At 42.8% G+C, this 20,093-nt stretch overlaps 1 protein-coding gene across 8 annotated transcripts in view; it reads right to left on the bottom strand.

Moving 5' to 3' along the window:
• prkn (parkin RBR E3 ubiquitin protein ligase) overlaps positions 1–20,093 on the bottom strand; it is a 977,400-nt gene that overhangs the window by 721,165 nt on the left and 236,142 nt on the right. Inside the window, exon 1 of one of the 8 annotated variants that reach the window (XM_059648414.1) lies at positions 11,764–11,848. The exons of the other annotated variants lie outside the window; for them this stretch is intronic. The gene's annotated coding sequence lies outside the window, so the exon portion shown is untranslated. Of the gene's footprint in view, positions 1–11,763; positions 11,849–20,093 lie in introns of those variants that run through there. 8 annotated transcript variants of the gene reach the window in all.

Here is a 20,093-nt window from a genome sequence, read left to right as displayed (position 1 = left end):
CTATTCACTAAGCCTGTCCAAATGCCCAGAAGTCAGTTCACATCTTCCTCACAACGCATACTCCGACTTAACTTTGTATCATTCTTTGTTTCAGTTGACAACACAAACCTGGATACTGACCAGATCTTGCTGCATTTGGTCAAGGACTGCTTCTATAGCACAGGAGTCACAAATAATCCTGAACCTTGTGCAATCATTAGCAAACATCACTATTTCTGAACAAAAAAATAAAAAGAACTGTAGATGCTGGAAGTCAGAAACAAAAACAAAAATTGCTGGAAAAAATTGCAGGTCTGACAGCATCATTTTGTTTTTGATTCCCATTTCTGATCTTATGTTGGAAGGAAAGTCATTGGTGAAGCAGCTGAAGATGTTTCACCTGTCAACAATAGCCTGAGTAACTTCAGCAATGGAGTCCTGGAGTTTAGATGACTAACCTTGAATAATCACAACCATCTTCCTTTGTACTTAGTATAACTCCAACCAGTGCAGAAATTTCTCCCTTATTCTCATTGATTCCAGTTTAAATAGGGCCACTTGTTGCCACAGTCAATCAAATGTTGCTTTGATCTCAAGGGCAGTCACTCAATTCACTGCCCATCACAAGATCTGATGTCACCACTAGTGATGTTCCATTGATAGCCGCTTCCTTCATAATACACATTACAATGGACTTAAGTTTTATGAAGTTTTTGCAGACATCGGTAATACATTGATAATTGCTAATTGCATAAGCTCTGTCCTCACATTTTCTTACATTTACTAATATATTCTTTCATTCATTTTTTTTAAATTTTCAAGTGTTTACTGGCTTTTTGACTTCCTTTTTTTAATGTGCTTAGGTGTCAGTAAATATAGACTAATTTTTAGCCCCTGATTTGGACACGTGCAGAAACTGCAAATGGCATGCTGGTCGCCAACTCAATGCTGTTCCTGGGCCCTTTACCTGTAGGTGAGGTGGCTGGACATGAAGTCCACCAATTAAGGTTTTAAAAAAAAGTATTCTTACCAGCTTGTTTGGATATATTATGACACACTTCCAGAAGAGATAGGACTTAAAAGTGGACCACTGGCCTAGAGTTAGGGACATTACCAGTACACCACGAAAAGACAAACAATTATGTGAAACAGAGATAATAGGAACTGCAGATGCTGGAGAATCCAAGACAATAAAAGGTGAGGCTGGATGAACACAGCAGGCCAAGCAGCATCTCAGGAGCACAAAAGCTGACGTTTCGGGCCTAGACTCTTCGTCAGAGAGGGGGATGGGGTGAGGGTTCTGGAATAAATAGGGAGAGAGGGGGAGGCGGACCGAAGATGGAGAGAAAAGAAGATAGGTGGAGAGAGTATAGGTGGGGAGGTAGGGAGGGGATAGGTCAGTCCAGGGAAGACGGACAGGTCAAGGAGGTGGGATGAGGTTAGTAGGTAGATGGGGGTGCGGCTTGGGGTGGAGGGAAGGGATGGGTGAGAGGAAGAACAGGTAAGGGAGGCAGAGACAGGTTGGACTGGTTTTGGGATGCAGTGGGTGGAGGGGAAGAGCTGGGCTGGTTTAGGGATGCAGTTGGGGAAGGGGAGATTTTGAAACTGGTGAAGTCCACATTGATACCATTAGGCTGCAGGGTTCCCAGGCGGAATATGAGTTGCTGTTCCTGCAACCTTCGGGTGGCATCATTGTGGCACTGCAGGAGGCCCATGATGGACATGTCATCTAAAGAATGGGAGGGGGAGTGGAAATGGTTTGCGACTGGGAGGTGCAGTTGTTTGTTGTGAACTGAACGGAGGTGTTCTGCAAAGCGGTCTCCAAGCCTCCGCTTGGTTTCCCCAATGTAGAGGAAGCCACACCGGGTACAGTGGATGCAGTATACCACATTGGCAGATGTGCAGGTGAACCTCTGCTTAATGTGGAATGTCATCTTGGGGCCTGGGATAGGGGTGAGGGAGGAGGTGTGGGGGCAAGTGTAGCATTTCCTGCGGTTGCAGGGGAAGGTGCCGGGTGTGGTGGGGTTGGAGGGCAGTGTGGAGCGAACAAGGGAGTCACGGAGAGAGTGGTCTCTCCGGAAAGCAGACAGGGGTGGGGATGGAAAAATGTCTTGGGTGGTGGGGTCGGAGATGGCATAGATGGCGGAAGTGTCGGAGGATGATGCCACCGCAGGAATTGCTACACTTGCCCCCACACCTCCTCCCTCACCCCTATCCCAGACCCCAAGATGACATTCCACATTAAGCAGAGGTTCACCTGCACATCTGCCAATGTGGTATACTGCATCCACTGTACCCGGTGTGGCTTCCTCTACATTGGGGAAACCAAGCGGAGGCTTGGAGACCGCTTTGCAGAACACCCCTGCTCAGTTCGCAACAAACAACTGCACCTCCCAGTCGCAAACCATTTCCACTCCCCCTCCCATTCTTTAGATGACATGTCCATCATGGGCCTCCTGCAGTGCCACAATGATGCCACCCAAAGGTTGCAGGAACAGCAACTCATATTCCGCCTGGGAACCCTGCAGCCTAATGGTATCAATGTGGACTTCACCAGTTTCAAAATCTCCCCTTCCCCAACTGCATCCCTAAACCAGCCCAGTTCGTCCCCTCCCTCCACTGCACCACACAACCAACCCAGCTCTTCCCCTCCACCCACTGCATCCCAAAACCAGTCCAACCTGTCTCTGCCTCCCTAACCTGTTCTTCCTCTCACCCATCCCTTCCCCCCCACCCCAAGCCGCACCCCCATCTACCTACTAACCTCATCCCACCTCCTTGACCTGTCCGTCTTCCCTGGACTGACCTATCCCCTCCCTACCTCCCCACCTATCTTCTTTTCTCTCCATCTTCAGTCCACCTCCCCCTCTCTCCCTATTTATTCCAGAACCCTCACCCCATCCCCCTCTCTGATGAAGGGTCTAGGCCCGAAACGTCAGCTTTTGTGCTCCTGAGATGCTGCTTGGCCTGCTGTGCTCATCCAGCCTCACATTTTGTTATCTTTAATTATGTGAAACAATTGCTTATTAGGCCTATTGCCAGAGGCCAATTAGAACTTTCCATGGTTGAATATTCTAATCACCCTCCAGGAATTTTCCAGTCGGCCTCCAGGTTTCCACAGGCATCGGGGACACAGCAGCTGCCTGGACGCTGCGTCCTAGCAACAGACTAGGGGTCCATTGCTCCAGATAGGCTTGGAAGCCCTTCCCACCTGCAAGGTTTTAGCATCAGCTGTAGGCCACCCTGTGATGGGCTCCCCCTCCACAATGGTAGACAAGTTCAAAAAGTTTTGTTTTAATTTGAAAATGTTAGAAGGAGGCATCTCCATTTTGTCATTCTCTCTCTCTGATTTACCTGTCAGGGTACACTACCATTTAGTACTAAAAAGTCACAGGAATCAACTGTCCATTTTTCTTCCAAGGGATTTTTTTTTTCATTTGGCTGTTTGTCACATGAATCTTTTGTTCTTTTGTTATTTTGTTATTTCAAGGATAGTCTATCGGACAGTGTGTTCTGTTTTTTGGGGGCTCGTGCATTGCATCGATGGTTATCCAAGGAGTTATGATCATCCCTTCAAACTCTTTTCTCTGTTTTTACAGCCACTACAAACTAATCTGCCTCCACCCTGTTCTTATGTTCAACAACAACCATCACCTATCCCATGGCTAATGGGATTATTTTATTAAACAAGAGTTGTTACCCTAGATGACTTCCTACTTACTCTCCAGTTTGCCTGTCATCATTAATTGGAAAGCTCTGGCCACTAATTAGCCAGTTGCAAGGAAAATGGCAACTGAGTTTCAGTTTTCCATATAATGCAGACCTCTGACTTTCATGTAAGTTCGATGGTAGAACATTGAAGTGCACAGAAAATCCTGCCGGCATCTCAGTTCTGATATAATTTTTTTTAGCTGTTCTCCAGTGCCTCAATATTCTTTTTGAATGCCGAGACCAGGTTAGGCACAGTACGCTGTAGGTGGGCTAATCACCGTCAGATAAATTGAATAAAACAAAAGAAAAATTAGATTCTGGGCATTTGAGAAAATCAAAAATGAGAAATTACTGAGAAACACAGCAGGTGTGGCAGCACTTACAGAGAGAAAATGGAGTCAACGTTTCGAGTTCAGTGACTCCAGAGACCTCTGAAAAAGGGTCACTAGACTTGAAACATTAACTCTGTTTTCTCTCCACATATGCTGCCAGGCCTCCTGTGTTTCTCCCGAATTTTCATTTCTTGTCTGTTTCATCATCAAAGATGCTACTACTCACTGGGCTAATTCTTACTAGAAAGTGGAAAAGTGTCACTTTTTGCAAGTGTTTCATGGAAGTCTTCTTTCTGCAAATTTTCTCATCCTATTTTCCTGAACACACCACATTGACAATATACTGTGTCCCTTTGGCACTTTGCTCATCATAATTTTCCACACATCACAGGTGGATAATATTAGCCACTGTCAGGACCTCCACAGATACCTGTCACCAGAGCTAACTTTAAAGTTCAGTACCTGGTGCAGTGCTAGTAGTACACAGCTGCCCACATGCATTGGATGGAGGGTAATTGGCACCCCTCTTTGGATGTCCTGGACCTGGAGGTCCTGCAGAGCATGCCCCGAGATGCTGGTAATTGAGGGGGTCCAAAGGAGTAAATGGCAAACTGGAATCACCAGGTTGATGCTCTGAATTTCATGTTGACAATTGTGTGTCTCTTTTCTATGCAGTGGATGGAAAAATAGGAAACTTCATTTCAATGAGACAAGCTGGTATAATCATGAGAATATATGCATATAAATTGACCTCTCACCACTCACAAGTGAGAATCTCATTTTGAGTTCAACACTTAGTTGGAAAATAGGACCTATTGCTCTCAAAAGCAGGAAACTCCTCACTGCCGATCTTACGTGAATGTCCCAACTTTCTTGCCACTGTCTACATTGTTCAAGGGCTAGCAAGCTTCTACCCATTGAGAGAAAAACAACTGTGATTTGGTAATAAGGAGCTTCTAATGCAAGATTAGTATTTTTGCCATCCTTTGTTATATGTGGCATTGCACCTAATCAAAATAATAAAAAAATTGAACAATGTGTACTTCATACGTCATTGCAAAATCATAAAATCCCATTTTGCTGTCTTAGATGCTAAGCATCAACCAGGTTCCCCTTAAATAGCTTGTAAGATTCAACAACTCATTTTTATGCATCAGCATTAACGTAGCAAAATGTCCCCAGGTGCTACACAGAACTGTTACTTTTAGAAAATATATTTCCCAAGGCAGCACTGTCGCAATCATTGTTCCTACTTTTACAACTGGGTAGGCACTGGATTGAGATTCAAGTTTAAGCCCCAACCTATTTAGTTTTCGCATCAAATTGCAAGCCTCAAAGCCTTTAAAAAAATGTTAACGAGCAGTTGAAATGTCATAATATTCAATGCTATCGGCCAAGTGCTGGAAAGTGGGACTAGTGTAAATTTAGAGCAGTTTTTGTTGGTTCAGACTCAATAGACTGAAGGGCAGCTTTTGTGCTATATGATTTTATGGCACTATGCGTTCCAAACTAGGTTCTTCTGTGAGGGAAAGGGATTGCTAGACCAAAAGAAAATGGCATCTACTGGCAGAATGCACTTCTCTACAAAGCTTAAAGATAAGACCATAAGAGGCAGGAGCTGGAGTAGGCCATTCAGCCCATCACATTTACTCCAGCATTCAACGGCATCATAGCTGATCTGATAATCTTCAACACCACTCCCTGCCTTTTACCCAAAACCCTTGATTTTCTTACTGATTAAAAATCTGTCGATCTCAGCGATGAATATGTTTAATGACCCAGCCTCATCAGCCCTCTGCAGAAAATAATTCTACAGGTTCACTATTTCTGAGAAAAGAAATTTCCCCATCCCCATCTTAAATGTGTGATGCCTTATTGAGATTATATCTTTTGATCCTAGACTCTCCTAAGTGGGGGGGAAATAACCTCTGCATATTTCCACTGTGAAGTGCCCTAAGAATTTTACATGTTTCAATAAGGTCACCCCTGATTCTTCTATACTCCAACAAGTACAGGTTCAATCTATTCAAGCTCTCCCTCTAAGACAATTACTTTATACCTGGAATTGGATACTTTTCAGGACTGATTCAAAGCTGGCATAACTTTTCTGAGATAAGGGGCTCAAACTGTTCACAGCATTCCAGTAACAGTTTGAGCAAACTTTTATACTCCATTCCCTTTGCCTTCCCTTGGATGCTATTTTCTTGTGATTCATAGATGAGGATTCCTCAGACTCTTTGTCTGAGCTTTATGCAGGTTTTCTCATTTTGATAATAACTACCTTCTCTATGCTCCCTGTTGAAGTGTGAAAATTCACATTTCCCCACATCATATTCCATCTGTCTAGATTTTTCCCATTCACATTACCTATCTATAGCCCTCTGCAGAGTCCTTGGGTTAACTTCACCACTTGCCTTCCCAAATATATTTATCATCTTCAAACGTGCAATTGTACATTCATTTTCCTCACACATATTGTAAATAACTGGCCCCAGCCCTTAGCATACCACCAATTACAGGTTGTTATCCTGAAAATGCCTCTCTTATCCCAACTGTTTTATATTAGTTAGCCTATCCTCCATCTAAGCTAATATAATGTCTCAAACAACATGGGGTCTTATTGATGCAAGTCAAGGCAATTAAATAAAGCAACATGGAGAATAAACATAACAGGAATTTTGTTTTCATGTGAAATCACATTTATATATATTAAAAGTCTCGTGTACAAGTTTTGCACAGCTTATCCATGCCACTTTCTCCATCAAAGTAGTTGTTTTTATGACTTTTGTGGGATTTGGTGTCACTGGTTGGCCAGCATTTATTGCCTGTCCCTAGTTGCCTTTATAAAGCTTTCAATTTTACTGAAGTGAAGGAGATAGTAAAGGCTCGCAGCAGCAGAGTGGAATGGGTGTGTTACAAACCTGCAGCCAGTTTTCTCACCAGACAAGTTTTTATTATCCATTGACAGGCAGTCATGCCAGCGCGTGGACCTAGAGCTGTATTGGTACAAAATACTGAACAGGATTGAGAGCTGAGAGGACAGTACAAGGAGACTTCAGACTGATTTTGACAAGTTGAGTGTGTGTGAGTACATCACAGATACAGTACAATGTGGCTAAGTATGAGGTTGTGCACTGTAGTGTCAAAACAGACAGGCAGAGTATTTGAAATGATGATACATTGGGAAGTATAAGAGTACAAAGGGATCTTGGTGTCCTTGTACACAATCATTAAAAGTATATAGGCAGATGCATTAAATATCTGGAAAAGTAAATGGTAAATTGGCCTTCATTGCTGCAGTTATACAGGGCCTAAGTGAGACCACAGCTAGAATACTGCAGCAGTTTTGGTCTCCCTGCTTAAGAAAATATAGACCTGCCATAGAGAGTTCACTCAGCTGATACAGGGAATGGCAGGACTGTCCTATAAGGAGAGAATGGTTTGACTGGGCCTCACTAGAGGTTAAAGGTTGGAAGGATTAGGGGATGGGGCAGGTGGGAGGGAGTAGTTCCAACTGAAGCATATAAAATTCTAACAGGACTGGGCAGACTTAATAAACCTCAGTTTAAGAATGTTAGAACCAGGAGTATTCTGATCTGAAGTGGCTGCTGCTAAGGTACCAGACATAACTTGTTTTGGACAGTAGGTTTGCAACCTTTGGATGATTGAAGGTGATTTGAAGGGACAGTGTTGTTGACATGTAAATGATGAATTGTTTCTACGTCAAGATGATGACTGGCTTGGAGGTGAAATTGCATGTGGTGGTATGCCCATGTATCTGTTGTCCTTGTCCTTACAGATGGAAATGGTTGTGTATTTGGCAGATACTGTCTTGGGATCTTGAGTGAATTTCTCCAGTGCATCTTGTAGATAGTACACACCACTTCTACTGAGCGTCAGTAGTAGGGGGAGTGGATGCTTGTGGATCTAGTGCCAATCAAGTGGGCTGCTTTGTCCTAGATAGTGTCAAGTTCTGGATGTGAGTTTGCTCGCTGAGGTGGAAGGTTAGTTTTCAAACGTTTTGTCACCATTCTAGGTAATATCATCAGTGAGCCTCCGATGAAGCCTTCATCGGAGGCTCACTGATGATGTTACCTAGAATGGTGACGAAACGTCTGAAAACTAACCTTTCAGCTCAGCGAGCAAACTCACATCCAGAACCTCAACCTGAGCTACAAATCTTCTCAAAACTCGCTAGTGTCAAGTTCCTTGAGTGTTGTTGGAGCTGCATCCATCCAGTCAAATGGACAGAATTTCATCATACTCCTGACTTGTGTCTTACAGATGGTGGACAGACTTTGGGAATGAGCAGGTGAGTTACATGCCGTTGACCTGCTCTCGTAGCCAAGAGTGGTAGGTCCAGTTGAGTTTCTGGTCAATGGTAATCCCCAGGATGTTGATGGTGGGGGATTCAGTGATTGTAAAAGCATTGAATTTCAAAGGACAGTGATTAGATTGTCTCTTATTCGCAATGGTCATGGCCTAGCATTTGCATGGTGCAAATGTTACTTTCCACTTGTTAATCCAAACCTGGATATTGTCCAGATCTTGTTGAATTTGAACATGGGCTGCTTCAAAATCTGAGGAGTTATGGATGTTACTGAACATTGTGCAATCATCAGCGACAACCCCACTTCTGTCTTCATGATAGAGGGAAGGTCATTGATGAAGCAGCTGAAGATGGTTAGGCCTGAGATACTACACTGAGGATTTCCTGCTGAGCTGATTGACCTCCAGCAATCACGACCATCTTCCAATGTGCCAGGTATGACTCCAACCAGCGGAGAGTTTGTCCCCCATACCTATTCATTCTACTTTTACTAGGGCTCCTTGACACCACGCTCAGTGAAAAGCAGCCTTGATGTCACTGGCTGTTGCTCTCACCTCATCTCTAAAATGCAGCTCTTTTGTCCATATTTGAACTAAATCTTTAATGAGGTCAGGAGCTGAAATCAGTAGCCCTTACAGTAACTTACATGATGTGGCAAGGCATACCTATTCTTGTAACTTAGTCTACATTTCTAAAACTTTACTGAAAGAGAATTTGAGGTTGCCAAAAACACAAAGTAGGTTTTAAATGTAATTATTAAATAAAATCAGAATTTCTCAAGCACTGTACTACCCACTGTGACTACAATGTGTTAGATGTACAGATTCATGAACATTTAACACTATTAGATTATTACGTTGATTTAATTACTTTCAGGACTTTATGCTCCAAACTAAAATTACAATTTTTAATCCTTTTCCATGTTACCCCTTTGAAATGATTAAGAATGAAGGATTCTTTCAGTATGAGCAACATAAGACCACATTTACTATTCAGCTTGAACCATGCAGTCTTCTGTGCTGCCTTATGTCACCTAATCCGTGAGGATTTGATGCACAACTAATCCATTGAATTGCTTGTTAGTACAACAAATCTTCATGTTGGCAGTGATAATGGGAACTGCAGATGCTGGAGAATTCCAAGATAATAAAATGTGAGGCTGGATGAACACAGCAGGCCAAGCAGCATTTCGGGAGCACAAAAGCTGACGTTTCGGGCCTAGACCCTTCATCAGAGAGGGGGATGGAGAGAGGGAACTGGAATAAATAGGGAGAGAGGGGGAGGCGGACCGAAGATGGAGAGAAAAGAAGATAGGTGGGGAGAGTATAGGTGGGGAGGTAGGGAGGGGATAGGTCAGTCCAGGGAAGACGGACAGGTCAAGGAGGTGGGATGAGGTTAGTAGGTAGATGGGGGTGCGGCTTGGGGTGGGAGGGATGGGTGAGAGGAAGAACTGGTTCTTCCTCTCACCCATCCCTCCAACCCCAAGCCGCACCCCCATCTACCTACTAACCTCATCCCACCTCCTTGACCTGTCCGTCTTCCCTGGACTGACCTATCCCCTCCCTACCTCCCCACCTATACTCTCTCCACCTATCTTCTTTACTCTCCATCTTCGGTCCGCCTCCCCCTCTCTCCCTATTTATTCCAGTTCCCTCTCCCCATCCCCCTCTCTGATGAAGGGTCTAGGCCCGAAACGTCAGCTTTTGTGCTCCCGAGATGCTGCTTGGCCTGCTGTGTTCATCCAGCCTCACATTTTATTATCATTTTCATGTTGGCAGTCTTCATTTTAACAAACGTGACATTATTAACTGACCTTGAAAAGAAATGTGCAATGGGACCAAGAAGATATTTTGCAAACAACCCTGGGGAGAATCAAGGATGCTCTTGAACATAGACAAATCCCCTCTTGCTTGATCCCCTTCTCATCCACACTTTAGTGTCCAGCCTTTGCAGATATTGTTGCCATCCTTCACAATAGTCATTTCCCTTTCCATCCTTCCTCATAGCCTGTAGCAACAATTCTGAAGAATGGTTTTCCAAGTCCCATTCCAGCAGCAACAGCTCTTGTCTCCACCCCAATGTCTTCTCCCCTTAGTTTTTCTGGACCATGACCCATCCCCTCCAGAAACCAAACCAGACAGCCCTGGAGAAGAAGTAACCAGACCTTTCACTAGTGGCTGTACAATCACCTTGTCCTGTTAGCACTACCCCATCATTCTGGCTGGTATGGCAACCACGGAACTGACTGGACCACAGAGGCATGGATCACTTGGCTGAGGCCACCATGACTGGATGCCTGACCATGGCCAATCCCTTTTTGGGTATGGAAGGTAGGCAGGTAGGGGTCACAGAAGCAGGTGAGTGATGCAAAGAAAGCTGGTGTGTAGCACTGAGCTGTAACCTGGTCTGATTCATACAGTGAGTGCCTATGCATGTGAGCAAAGTATATCAGCTTCAGCTTTTCTATGCTAGTTGATGTGCCCTGAAATGCAAATCTGTGCTTCCAGAATACCCTGAAATCGAATCAGAAATGTGCCATGACTTCATGATGGGTTGTTGAATACTGGATGCCAATGTCCATGGATGAGGTGTGGCCAGTGCCCATGGATCCTATCATGCAGTACACTTGGTTGTTTGCAACATGGAGGTCCTTTAGAGCAAGCAGTGAGCTAAATCCTCCAGGTACCCATTGTGGTTTCCATTTTCCCAGTGTCTTGCTTGTTTGGTACATTCAATGAAAAAGGAATCTGAATATTAATGTCAACAAGACAATAATACCCTTAATTGTTTCTCCCTTTCAGACATTATTTTAAAACATTATTGCCAGTATTAGTTAGATTTTCATGCACTGTTTGACTGTTCATCAAAATGGACTCATTACTTATCACTGAAGTCAATATGGCATGCTGATAGTCAGCTCTAAGTATATTGCTGCAGGAAATTATTCTGAATGCACTCAAGAAATTCACTACCTTTCTGAGATATGTTAGTTGTTTTACCTCTAAGTGAAGACCTTGACTACTCACCCTGTCCACACCCCTCATGATTTTCCAAATCTTTGTAAGGCCACTCCTCAGCCTTTGGCACTGGAGGTAAAAGAAATTCAGCCTCCTCCCATAATTCAAGTCCTCCAGTCCCGGCAACAGCTTTCCAAATATTTTCTGCACCCTCTCAAGATTAACAACACCCTTTCCTTTCGAAGGGTGACCAGAATTGTATGCAGTATTCTAAAAATGGCCTCGCCAATGTCCTGTACAGGCACAATATGACGTTCCAACTCCTATACTGAATGTTCTGACCAATGAAGACAAGCATGCCAAATGCCTTCTTCACCACCCTGTCTACCTGCGTCTCCACTTTCAAGGAACTATTACATGAACCAAGGCAAATATTAGAAGCAAAATAGCATACCTTATTCTCTCTTTGCACTGAATGTCAACTTTCATCAACTTCAGCAGTCAATTTATGCCGGATTCATCTCAAAATCGCTTGACATTTTATAAAAATCTCCAACAGTAAGATCTATAGAAAAGAAACTCTGCACTTTAAAAGTTATTTTACTGTGTCATAGAAGTAGTTTGCTAGTATTTAAAACTTGCTAAGACATGATAAAATTCACTTACACTTGAATATTTAGTGGATATACAACGGATAAATACTTCAACTTCATGCCCATCATATGATTAAATCTTCAGCCTCTCAGTGAGGTGTTGATGTAGTACAGTTTCTAGAGGTGCATGGCAACTCAGACAACTACTTCCTGATTTCAATGTTCAATTGTGCATGTGTTAATGCCAGAAGCTGCTGTTTGATTTACTCCTTAATCACAGTCACACCAAACCTCTCTACGAAGTGCCATTGCAGTCTGGAGCACTTCTAAACATTCTGCAATTTTCCTCTCTACCTGCTCCTCCAGATGAAAACAATTTTTATAGTGCCAGAAAATTTCAACAATTTGACAACACCTTCAGTCTTGCATACTGTTCCCTGTTTACTACATGACCTTCACTGGAACACTTTGCAAGACTACTTTGAATAGTCCAAGCACTTGAACTTAATAGCACCACAAAATTCTGAAAATTGTCTTGTTTCTTATATGCCTTGGGTTATCAGTTAACATACAGTTTGCCGGAGATAGGGACAGCAGTTCTTGTGGGAGTTTTAACAGATGTATCATTAATCATGAGATAGCAAGAACTGCAGATGCTGGAGTCAGAGACAACACTTTGTGGAGCTGAAAGAACACAGCAGGCCAGGCAGTACCAAAGGAGCAGGAAGGTTGACCTTTCGGGTCAGGACCCTTCTTCAGACTGTGGTTGCATCCAATTCCCTCTATGTCAAGGAACAAGGCCTTCAGTTATTATTAGTCACATTTGAAATGAAAGCATAATGGATAACTTCACGGAAGCATGACCTAACACTAATTGTTCTATGGCAAGGAATTGCATACTATTTGAATGTTGATTGGGAAACAGTGCTAAAAACTATGACACACCATAGGATTCTTACAGGGATTAAAATAGTATACTCATTGTCAATGACATTCTTGGAAAAGTCGTCAATGTTGAAAATTATTTTTCCTTGTGTTCCCACTTTTATTAACTGCAACTGAGGAATGTACATCCTAGAAGGAAGATCAAATGGTTTTCATGACTGAATGCTGAATATGGTATCTTTAGTATGACTTATTGGTATGTGAAAGGCATCAAAGTTGAAGGATCTGGGTGAATTTACTTTCATTGATGGTGTAAGTCAATGATTGCCCCAGCAGATCCTTCAGCACATCTCTCACTTTTGAGCTTGAAAATCATCCTCTATCATAACCGTCTGTATTACATCCATCTTCAAGCAGTTTATTCTTCACATTCACTATACTGGTGCCTGCTGTGCTTGCACTCAAAACACAATTGCCATCAGCTTCCATGGCACAATGAAGTAACATTCATCTTCGGATATTAATTCTGTCAATTCTTCAATCTTCGATCCAGATATTAAGTGTGCGTTATTCATTGCATAGTTTTGTAAGTTATGCATTTATCATTTTAACCTTGAGTGGTAGGCTTCATTGCTTTCTTATAGAAGTATGAGTATAGGGAAAATCTATTGAAATTAGATTAAAAACTGTATTAGCATCACCAGGAATGTGACTGTGGAATGAGGACAGGTAAGATGTTGTGAAAATAAGGCAGAGAGAATTTCTCAATGATGGATACAATTATTGGAGTAAGTATGTTCATCCTGTGCACCATTGGTGTTCTCAAGCTATTTCAAGTTTAGGATACTCTTTTGGATTTTACGTACAAAAAGACTAATGTGGTTACATCAATTTTCCAGCACTATCCTTTGGATTATTTAAATGATTTGGAGGAGCCGGTGTTGGCCTGAGGTGTACATGGTCAGAAATCAAACAACACCAGGTTACAGTCCAACAGGTTTATTTGCAAACGCAAGCTTTCAGAGTCTTACTCCTTCTTTAGGTGTTAGTGAGAAAGGTGGAATCAGACACAGAATTTATAAGTAAAAGATCAAATGAGGACGAATTAAACAAACCTAAGATGTTATTCAATTTTTACATCAGTTAGAAGGTTTTAATAGATTAATATGTGTGTGTAAATCCTCAAATTCCTTTCAAGTCACTGCCCTGAGAGAACTAAAGGTTTTATTAGTGTAAAGAAGAGGTGATATTTTAGGTCAGACAATGCATGTTAGATGAGAGGCCTTGCTTAGAATCTGTTTGTGTGTTAAGGCCGGTTTAAGAGTCAGGCCGGTTTTATTTCTAAAGTAGGAATTTATAATAAGCCACATTGACTGACTGACTATAAATTGTGTGCTTTTGGAACAAAATAGAATGTATCTGCAAATACAAATTCATTCCACTGATTTATGCGTGTGTGTGTTTGGCGGGGGGAGGGGGGGAAGAGGGAGAGTGTGTGTGAGGGGGAAGAGAGAAAGAGAGAGAGTTTGCATGTGAGTGTGCATGTGTATGTGTGTGGGTATGTGAGTGTGCACGCACGTGTCTGCGCACGCATGTGTGCATGCACGCTCATGTATTCAAATGTGTATGCTTATGAGAGAAAGGGTGTGTGTGTGTGTGTGTGTGTGTGTGTGTGTGTGTGTGTGTACTGTAGTGCAACATGAACCCAAGATCCCAGTTGAGGCCATCTTCATGTGCAGCGAACCTGGCTATCAGCCTCTGCTCGGTGACTCAGCGTTGTTGTGTATTCTGAAATCTGCCTTGGAGGACGTTTGCCCAAAGATCCAAGGTCGGATGTCCTTGACCGCTGAAGTGCTCCCCCTCTGCAAGGAAACACCCCTGTCTGGCAATTGTTGCGTGGTGTCCATTCATCCATTGTCGTAGGGTTTGCATGGTTTTGCCAATATACCATGCCTTTGGGAATCCTTGACTGCAGTGTATGAGATAGACAATGTTGGCCAAGTCACATGAGTATCGGCTAAGGACATGGTGGGTTATATTCCCATGTGTGATGGTAGCATCCAAAGCGAAGATCTGACATGTCCTGCAGAGGTTGCCATGACAGGTTTGTAAAGTGTTTTGGTCAATGTTGGCCTGAAGGTTTTGTCTGCTCTGAACAATGGTCTGTTTAAGGTTTGGTGGTTGTTTGAAGGTGAGGAGTGGATGCATGAGGAAGATCTTCGCAAGATGCTCACTGTCATCGATAATGTGTTGAAGGCTGTGAAGAACATGGCATAGTTTCTCCACTCCTGGGAAGTATTGGACAATTAAAGGTATCCCATCGTATGTAGCCCATGTCTGTCTTCTGAGGAGATCATTATGGTTTTTCACTGTGGCATGTCGGAACTGGCGAAAGATGACCTCGGCATTGTATCCTGTTCCTATGAGGGTGCTCTTCAGGTGTGCATTGCATTCCTCCTCCTCTGAACAGATTCTGTGTATGCATTGGGCTTGTCCGTAGGGAATGGCTATTTTAATATGCTCAGGGTAGAAGCTGGAGAAGTGCAGCGTTGTGAGACTCAAGCACATAATTTATAGACAATCAGTCAATATGGCTTATTATAAATTCCTACATTGCAAATATAACCAGTCTGACTCCAGATCAAAACACTAACAAATTCTAAACAAGGCCTCACACCTAACATGCATCGTCTGACCTAAAATATGACCTCTTCTTTACACTGATAAAACCTTCAGTTCTCTCAGGGCAGTGACATGAAAATAATTCAGGGATTTACATATACATATTTGATCAATTAAAATTTTTTAACTGATTAAAGATTTAACAGTATCTTAGGTTTGTTCGATACATCCTCATCAGCAATGTGACCCTTTGATCTTTTACTTATAAATTCTGTGTCAGGTACCACCTCACTAATACCTGAAGCAAGGCACCGAAAGCTTGCGTTTGCAAATAAACCTGTTGGACTGTAACCTGGTGTTGCTTGATTTCTGATTCATTAAAGGCATTGAATCCAAGCTGGGGTCAATCAGAGGAATAATTGACAGAAAAGGTGTATCCTCGGAAGCCAATCCCCTGCCCTTGTCCTGGACATTCCTGACTGTACTTCCCCTCCAATTTTCCCGTAACACTCGCCCCAATAGAAGAAGGAAAAAAAATTGACTCATTACTGGATCTTTGGAAGATGGGCCTTGATCAGCAGACTTTAAGACCCAGAAGCTGTTGGTTATTGATTTGCCAGAACCCTCTGTCTATACTTGGGCATGATACTTGATCTCACCAGCCTGTCCATTCTCAAAGGACTGATAGGGGGACAAATGAGTAAGGTACCTCATTGGCGGGGATGGCACATTAGAGGTCATCATAATGCACTTGTCACCTTATTTAGAAATAATAAGAATACTCTGCATGGTATATACCAGATGTGTGGTCATAAGTTGGCATGGAAGGTATGAAGAGTCATAGTGAGTACATTGGAAGCACGATTTGGTAAAGTTTGGCATTGAGGTGGCATGAAGCCTGGATGAGAGTTGGAGATGGTGGGAGGAGTGAGAGCTTGAGGGTATTAAAATCTTTCATACACTTGGTATGAAGTCTCTGAGAACCAAAGTGGATCTTCTGTCCCAGCACCACCCAAGCCATTTTTCCATCCCCACCCTTGTCTGCCTTCCGGAGGGACCACTCTCTCCGCGACTCCGTTGTCTGCTCCACACTCCCCTCCAACCCCACCACACCCGGCACCTTCCCCTGCAACCACAGGAAGTGCTACACTTGCCCCCGCACCTCCTCCCTCACCCCATCCCAGGCCCCAGGATGACCTTCCATAGCAAACAGATGTTCACCTGCACAAATGCCAACGTGGTATATTGTATCCATTGCACCCGGTGTGGCTTCCTCTACATTGGAGAAACTAAGCAGAGGGTTGGGGACCGCTTTGCAGAACACCTCCGCTCGGTTCACAATAAACAACTGCACCTCCCAGTCGTGAACCATTTCAACTCCCCCTCCCATTCCTCAGACGACGTGTCCATCATGGGCCTCCTGCAGTGCCACAATGATGCCACCCGAAGGTTGCAGGAACAGCAACTCATTTTCCGCTTGGGAACCCTGCAGCCCAATGGTATCAACGTGGATTTCACAAGCTTTAAAATCTCCCCTTCCCCCACCGCATCCCAAAACCAGCCCAGTTCTTCCCCTCCCCACACTGCATCACAAAACCAGCCCAGCTCGTCCCCTCCACCCACTGCATCACAAAACCAGCCCAGCCTGTCTCTGCTTCCCTAACCTGATCTTCCTCTCACCCATCCCTTCCTCCCACCTCAAGCCGCACCTCCATTTCCTACCTACCACCTCACCCCACCTCCTTGACCTGTCCATCTTCCCTGGACTGACCTAGCCCCTCCCTACCTCCCCACCTATACTCTCCTCTCTACCTATCTTGTTTTCTCTCCATCTTTGGTCCGCCTCCCCCTCTCTCCCTATTTATTCCAGTTTCCTCTCCCCATCTCCCTCTCTGATGAAGGGTCTAGGCCCGAAATGTCAGCTTTTGTGCTCCTGAGATGCTGCTTGGCCTGCTGTGTTCATCCAGCTCCACACATTGTTATCTTGGATCTTCTGTCTATCCTACTTCAGCACTCAAATGCCTCTGGAGTTGACAGTCCCGCAATATCCTGCACGCACATCCACAGCATCTCTCTACCCCCACCATTGAGCAAAGCATGCACCTTTTACGCAACTTTCTATTGAAGCAGGTCTGGAAACTCAGATAAATTTTCCAATGCAATCAATTCTTTGCTTGAAAATGAAAATCCTGCCTGAAGATTTCTACAGTGGAGACAAGCTTAACTGTTAAAAAAGACCATTTCGTAGAAATCCAATAGAGAATTCTCATAAAAGTTTTTACCCATAGAGTGGTGAGAATGTCAAACTTGTTATCTTCTGCATATAAACTGACATTTTCCTTGCTACCAATAGTTCTGTGGAAGGGTCACTGGCCTCGAAATGTTAACTCTGATTTTCCTCACAGATGCTACCAGACCTGTTGAGATTTTCCACCAACTTCTGTTTTTCTTGCTATCATATGGAATCATTGAAGCAAAAAGTATTATGGAAAACATTATGAAAAGCTAGACAAGCATACAATGAAGAAACAATAGAGGCTTACAATGATAGATTTAGATGAGTAAAGATGGGATTAGATTTAAGTGGAGTTTAAATCTCAGCACTGACTGGTTGAGCAAAATAGCTTGATTCTTTCCTTTATATCCTATGTATTCTATACAACGCTCAGTTAGAAGAGAAAATAAGACAAATAGAATAATGTTCCAAGAAGCATGAAAATGTTGTAGCATTTTTAAACTTAAACTACGTTTTTTTAAATGACACTGGCTAGGCCAGCATTTATTGTCCATCCCCAATTGTTCTTGGGAACTGGCAGTGAGCTCCCCTTTCAAACCATCACAGTCCTTGAGGAAGGGTACATTCACAGTGTTGTTAGGAAGGGAGTGCCAGGTGTTTGACCCAACAACGATGTAGTTTCAAATCAAGATGTTCTGTGGCTTGAAAGGAAGCATGCAGCTGACGGTGCTGCCATGTACCTACTGCTCTTTTCCTTCTAGGTGAGGGAGGTCATGGGTTTGTCTTCTATCAAAGCATTATATGTCTAGTCCTTGTGCGAGGTTTCCCAATTTGATCTAGATAGGGTATCTCAAACTATTAAGCTCCAAAGTGAGGAGGAGTGAACAGTTGTTCGCATGCCCCCTCAGTTGTTGGCTACAAGATTAATTTTAAACATGAACTCTTCCCTTGTGGATACCAGACCCAGATGAACCTATGTTTTAAAAGGAATCAATGTAACCAGGCTTTCTTGAATTAACAAAATGAAGAAAAAGTACTAAATGCAGGAAGAAATAGTATAATGCAGTAAACATGCACACAGATAGGTTTAAAGAGGTAAATCAAAAAAATGAGTTTAAAAAATACAATTAGATTATCTGTTGTTTATAATAAGCAGAAAGTTGAACATTGCAGACAGTAAATGTTACTGGTAGCATTATGTTGGTATTTGAACAATTGGTTTTGAGATTCTTGTCTTCGTTGATTGAAACTTTTAGCAGTGGTTGATTGGCATCATTCAGTCAGTAAGAACTTTTTTTCTAAACCTGTAATGCTGTGGTGTTCAAATGATGTTGTCAGAATTGTGATCCTCACAGCACACCAAACCACACACTAGGATATCAAGTCACTTAACTCCTGTCCCTGTGTAATATTAAAAAGGAGAAAATGCAAATCTGCCTCTCGCCCAGGCTGCTATCTGTTTTGCCAACATGTTCACAATTTGAAATGTTCCCAGGAGAGCAGAGGTTCAATATGTACTGCATTTTCTCCCTTTGAAGATTCTTCAATGTCTGGTCAGGTGTGACATCCAGAGTCTCTTTCTCTGCAGACAGTCTGAATTTACTTCTGCAGACAACGTTTGGCCATATGCCACTATTAAAAAAAACATGTTAACGTTTGACATGTGCATAGCTAACCCAGGGTCATAACAGATGAGTCTGGATAAGTTGTTATGGTGCACCTTCTGGATGGTGCACTTCTGGATGGTGCACAATACTGCCATTGTACATCAGTGGTGAAGAGAGTCACAGGTATTCTTACACTATTTTTTAATTCCACATTTATTAATTAAATTCAAATTTCAGGATCTGCCATACTGGATTTGATGTATGCTCTTCAGAGCATTAGCCTCTGATTCTAGATTATTGGTCCAGTAACATTACTATAAAACCACCACTTCCAGTCCTAAACCGTGAAAAATGTTTGGAATTCAGTGCTCAAAAGTACGGTCAAAGACATTTTCAAAACATTTTACGTATAAGAATGGCTGATATTAATCAAAATTCAGCATTTTTTAAAAAATTGCAGCTTTATTTGTGTTGCTGTATGTCTCAATTTTCAAGATGTGTTTTTATGGAGGTTTCCAAAATTATGAAGAGCTTTGATATGTGAAGGGAGAAAGACTAGTCAGGAAGTCAATGATGACTTGTCATTAGGTTCAACTTTTCACTAGCAGAGTACAGAGAGATTAAGAAGAATTTATTCAAGTAAAGTGTTGTTGAAGATTAGAATGATTCTCTCACAGGAAATGGTTCAGGCAAAGGCCACGACATCATCTTGAAACGGAATAAGATGCAGGGCTACGTGAGTATACAAGGTAATGAGGTTAGTTTTGAACTGATTGAATAAAAAGACCTATAGATGGTGACACATGTGTTGTTTCCTTTCCTGAAAACTTTATAAGTTCCC

Source organism: Stegostoma tigrinum, chromosome 9, assembly GCF_030684315.1.
Source record: "Stegostoma tigrinum isolate sSteTig4 chromosome 9, sSteTig4.hap1, whole genome shotgun sequence".
Taxonomy (NCBI): domain Eukaryota; kingdom Metazoa; phylum Chordata; class Chondrichthyes; order Orectolobiformes; family Stegostomatidae; genus Stegostoma; species Stegostoma tigrinum.
Note: the sequence above shows the minus strand (reverse complement) of the source record. Positions and strands in the feature narration are given on the sequence as shown.